We start from the raw sequence: 6022 nt of genomic DNA, 5'->3' as shown, positions 1-6022 counted from the left end.
TGCCCTTATTTTCTCAAATATTTGTGAATTGTAATTTGGTAACAAACTTGCAAGTAGAGTACCTTAATTCTATGTTTTACTATAGAGTAGCAGATCCATTTAATCAGGACAGCAAATATGTACCTAGCACTTTCATGAGAAGCATCTTGTGGTTCATCTTTTACTGTTTCAGCACCTACTGCTATTTGGAAGGGAGGAAAAAAAAAACAGTTCTTTTTTCACAGTGGATACAGCTAGAAAGAGAAATTATATTAATGGATCAGCATTCAAACACAGAGGCACGTTTCACAGGCTGAGTTTGAGAACAGGTTCCAGCTTCACAAATCTGCTATGGACACAGCTCTGCTGGTTGCTGTGTGGGTTTTGCTCCAGGATTTAATTAGCAGCATTTTTCCAGGGAGCAAAGCTGTCAAGGGGAGTTACAGGCCAAGTGAAGCCCTTGCTACTGAAGTGCCAATAGAGGAACTCACAGAGTGGCTTTCCAGAGGCCGTTTCCCATGTTTGTGGGCTCTGCCCTATATATGTTAGTTAAGCTACAGCAAGTCTTTTCTTTCCTGGGCCAGGCCTTAAGACTATTTTCTATATGCTGCAGAAGGCTCAGTTCCTCCCAGTCGATGAGGAATATTTTACAACCGTTGCTTGCTTGGAAATGAGTTTCCTTTAACCTCTTTCTTTGCAATAGCACAGGCCTAGCAGGGCTGTGCCTTGCCAGCGCAGTGGCCCCGCGGCCCACGCAGCTCCCCAGTTGGCTGAGCAGCTGCGCTACAGCCATCTGCTGCTCATGCTGCCTGACAGCAATAAAAGGTAAGATGTGCTCTGTTACACTTGATCCACTCTTGTAAATTCACACACACAAAAAAATAGGCAGATTCAGTGTTAGCCCAGCTTTCTGCAGACACAGGGACACCTCGCACCTCGAGGCAGAGCCTATGGCGCAGCCCTGCACAGGGTTATTTCTCAAAGCAAACTCGGCTACAGCGCTAGGAAATTAAGCTCAGCAGTTTAAAATATGCAGAGGATAACTGAGTTGCCATTCCTCCAGCAAATCGCACAGCTTTTGTATGTTTAACAGCAGCAATTTTATCCGGGAGGGGCAGTGTGAGTTACAAAGATATTGGACAGCAATTGTGTTTTCCTACCTAGAGATTTCTTTTGCAATCATATCTAAAGCTCAGCGAGGTTCTGCTACCAGGTGCTCAACAGAGTTTTCTCATGCCTCAGTCTGAAGAACTTCCTTAAAAGCCTGCTCAGAAACAATATGAGCCTGCCTGTTTTCTGAAGCCCACTTCATTTGCACTAGCTGACTAGTTGACTTTCGCTGTATGAAAAAATGTGCTGCAGCTATTCTTTTTTGGGGGGTTGGTATGGAAGATTTCTTCTCTATCAAATGGCCTCACCACCTGTTTTGCTACCAAAATTAAAGGGATGCTACTCAACAGAGACAAGCATTTGCAGGAGCAGAGCTTGGGAGGTGCCAAATAATTCGTGAGGATGCCACGGTGCCAGGAGTCCTGCTCCCCCGCAGAGCCAGCATCGGTGGCGAGGCCCTGGAGCATGAGTGGCCACAGGCACCAAAAACACCACCAGGGAAAAGACCAAAAGCACTGGCATTAGCTTTAAGAAAGGGGGCAGGGGGAGCAGTTTTCAAATGCATACGGGACTGTTGCAAAGGGGAAGGGAGTCATTTGTTCTGTGTGTTCACGGGGAGATAATGGGCTTAAATTATAGCAAGAAAGATTCAGGTTAGCAGTGGGAAAAAACCTTTCTAGCAGTACAACCAGTGAAGCACAGGAACAGATTGGCCAGCAAGGTGGTGGGTTTCTGTCATGGGAAGTCTTTAAACCCCGGTTAGACAAACACACCTTGGACATAATATTGGTGTTGCTGATGGGTTGCAGCAAGGACTGGTTTTAACCTGTGCCCAGCAGAGCCACAGGGACTGTACCAAGGTGCTCAAGGGTATTGCCACGAGGCTTAATTTGCTCCACGGTGAAATCTGCAGCTCTTTTTTCTGAGAGATGCTCTAATTTAAGAAAACTGAAAAACTTTCCAAAATTACCTTTTCTTCCGTATCTTGGTGACTGTGCGGTTGTGCTGTGCCTCCAGTGCCAGCCGGGGGGGGGGGGGGGGGAATACGACAGGTAGGTCCCAGCACCTTAAGCAAGCACTGCAACGCTGGCACTCCAGAAAAGCAACCTGAAAGTTTTGAGAGGAAAGATGCCTTAATCTTGAGTTTAACAAGGGTTTCGGTGCGCACTCAGGGGCTTTTCAGAGGTGCCGGGTGCCGCAATTCACTTCCACCACTGCACAATGGCTAATGGGCACCGTGCAAAGAGCTCAAGAAATCGGAGTGGACAGTTGGGCCTGTGATGAACAGCTCTACTGGAATAGATTAATAGTAATCTGCAAAACTGCTGTGGCAGCTTTTTGAAATTTAATACCCCGTCTTAAAGTATTTCATCCTAGTCTAGTAAATGAATCCCTCAGTGGGAGTACAGTAGTCTGCCCTGGCTGTCCAGCTGCAGAAGCTGAGTTGTTTAAATGGAAAAATACAGCTTCCCAGCATTAAAGAGTTAATAATGCACAGAATTGCTGGCTAGCCCAGTAATGAGGTAAAAAAGATCAATTTATATAAATCAGTATCACCGTGGCTTGTGATTGCTTTAACTAGATGTGGGTAGTCCAGACATTAGCTGGCAGTATTTTTAGGGAGCTTTACAGTTAATGTATTCAAAGACTACTTGGTCTGACTAAGAGAATTTCACTTTGAAATCCCAGTGCTTTGATCACCGCAAGGAAAGAATCGCAGCAGCTTTGTCTGACACACACACAGCATTGCCGCGGTAGCTGGTAATAGCGGCAGTCATGGATTCGTCAGCATTTCTGTCAACATGCTTTTTTGGGAGCTTTATGAAGCTCTACCATAAGCAAACCCACAGTTCAACACACAGGGCTGATTCACAGGCTGGATACAGATAATTCTATCTGTAAAATGTTATTGAATCAAGTGAATCAAGTCTGAGTGTGAACACCCTGAAGCGAGCCAGACGCTGATCTTACAGAGACTTAAGCGAGTTTGTCACTTTACTCATGCATGTAGTCTCACGGAGTTCAAAGAGACTCTTCTAACGAGTCTAACACCGTTTTGAAACCGATACAGCCTTATATAACATGCTTGCACAGAGCTATCCTGGCCTCCCCTGCTGGCCTCTCGAAGCCGCATTCCCGCTCTTCGCGCCGGCAAGGGGACCGTGTCTGGGGCCAGGCCCCGGGTCCCGCAGCCACCGCACGGGAACTGCTGCCACTGCGGCACTGCACCATGCGATTCACTGACCGCAGAGCCCAGATTAATCCTATATTGAGACAAATGCTGAGGCCTATTATCAAAGCCGGATATTTCTAAACACGTAGAGCTGGACCTTGTCAGTGCTCTCAGAGACGCACAGTGAAAGGACTTCCGCTAGCCTTGACTTACATTAAAAACCACAGCTCATCTCACCCGCTCCTCCTTTCTAAGACGCCCCGTTGACAGCGCCTGGAGTGCAGGGCAAGTAACCTGCTCACCTGTGTACTCGTATGGCCAGATAAATGGCACAGAGACTGCAGAAGACTTAGATATTAACTGGTGTCTGTCAGTGGGATGCACAGTATTTCTTCTCCATGCCATAAAAGAGCAGTTCCAAGGCTTTACTGGCTAATGAAGTACAAAGCTTGGTTGGACTGTTACAACACAGCATGGACAGTGAATTTCCTCTTTTTTCTATCAATTAGCATGTTTTAAAACTTCCCATGGTTGCAAGCAAAGCAAGAGGGTGTCTCAAGCCACACCATGCCTGCAAGCTGTAAGCACTTGCTGTTCTCAGCCCTCTTGCTGAAAACAAGAAAAAATTAAAACCTAAAATTCCACTTCTACTAAAAAAAAAAAAAAAAAAGACAAAACAAGATTTAACATGGTCTTTATAGGATCCTTCGAGATGCTCCCTGCCCTTGGAGGGGGCAGCTTGGAGGCAGTTTCCCCGTGCACTTGCCCGGCTGCAGTGTGGGCTTGGCGTGAGGAAGCCTTGCAAGTCCATCGCCCTCCGGAGCTGGCCCCTCCACAAGGGGATCAGCGGCGACACTGCTGGGGCTGCCGCTGGGCCATTTCGAAGAGGCCACGGAAAACCTGCTGGACCGCAGGGACTACTGAGTTTGTCTGGGTTTGAGCTCATATTCATTAGGATTAATAAAACATGAAAAATGCTTCTTTTTTTTTTCAGTCCTGCTTCACAAAGAGGAGACTGGTAGATAAGAGTGCATACTCATTGAGAAAACATGAGGGTTTTTTTTTTTTTTTTTTTTGTTTGTTTTAGGTTATGCATGCCTGCATTTGAAAAGCGTGCTTTTAATCCAAAACTTCCTTTTTGCATCACAGAGGGAACACCTGCACACTAGGTCCCGTAATAACATGATACTGGCAAGAAAGAGGACCACATCATTTCAATTAAACCCATAGCAACGATAAAAGGTGAATGGCATTGAAGGAATCTTTTAGTAAATGCCACTGCAAACACTGGTAGCAAATGCAGGCTCAGAACAATATGCAAAAGGATCGGGGGGGGGGGGGGGAGATGAGCTAGAAAGTTTCCTATAACATGGTATTTTTTTTTTCCTGGTGAAAAGGTGTGTGATTTTCAATCTCAGCATGTCCTACTGGGCAAAAAGGAAGAGGATGCACAATTAAATCTGCTCAGGTAGCAGCAGCAGTAACAGCTCAGCTACTTGTGAAAACACTTTGTAAAAGAAGCCAGCTTTAGAAAGCCATTGCTCTACCGGTAAAAATGAGTTACAAACTGCTCAAACCACATATTTAGCCAAAAACTACACTTGGTTATTTTCTGGGGTTTATGTCCCCAGCACTGGGCTCCATCCTTCAACTTCAGGCTTTTGGCAGCAAGCGATTGGTGCCTCCCTGCAGACCCGTGGCATTTTTGCCAAGGGTGGAGGATGTGGGGCACACGCACACACAAATACATTCCAAAATACAGAGCCGACCTGCTAGCAACCAGGAAAAGAGACACCTGGGGGAAATGCTATTGCCTGGCTTTCTAAATTAGCTCAGATTTAGAACATTTCAGTAGCTTGAAACCAGGACTAATATATCTATAACAAAGAGAGACATCACAAGGAGCCCCTGTCCCCTTCCTCCTTGGTTCCCAGTTTCCTATGAGCTTGCTGTGCTCAGGCCATGGCCGGGCTATAGCCTGAATGCTGGTTTCCGTCACATTATTGGGAAACAAACTCTATAACCTAGTAAAAGACTGCTTTTACCACCATCCAAAAGATTTCTTCTTTATTGCCATAATTTGCCATTTGCAATTCCTTCCTATTCCAAGGCAATATTTTTTTGCATTGGCCTAAATACCACTGCATGGGGGTCTTTACAAAACTGAAAGGTAGCTCGTCTCTGAAAACCAAGGGCAGCCGCCACTCCTCCCCCTCCCCCCCCATTTTCCTTCGTTTTCTTGTGGAGCAGGGAGCGAGCTCAGAGAGGTGGGGAGGTGGCACCGCCGGCGTGGTATCCGGGCGCTCGCAGCACCATGGCAGTGGGCAGCGGAAACCCCGAAGTGAAGAAACAAATGTACTCCCCTCCTGGAAACAAGCTCTAATCAATATTCATTAGCAAGTGAGTCACTGCTGTTGCCAGAGTTGCTTCCTGCTAAGCAGTGGTAACTGCAAAAGCGGATCAAGCACCTACACTTCCGCTAGCCTACATGGAAAACCTTTGCTGTTGTCCCCTCCCCTCCAAAACAGGAAGGCCAATTTTTTATAATAGAAATACTGGAAGATGTACGTAAACATGCACATGCACACACAGAGCAATAAAGCAAAAAAGCATTTTGTTTGCTGTGCTTAACAGGGCATTTTTGACATGGAAATGCTGTGAGAAGCAAGTTCTGTTTCACTGCCAGGGAAGTGGGCTATATGCCCTAGGAGCCATATTCTGCGTACGAGAGATTGGGGTTCCCCTCCTGGCATTGCTTAT

This window comes from Apteryx mantelli, chromosome 15 (assembly GCF_036417845.1).
Source record: "Apteryx mantelli isolate bAptMan1 chromosome 15, bAptMan1.hap1, whole genome shotgun sequence".
Taxonomy (NCBI): Eukaryota; Metazoa; Chordata; class Aves; order Apterygiformes; family Apterygidae; genus Apteryx; species Apteryx mantelli.
Note: the sequence above shows the minus strand (reverse complement) of the source record.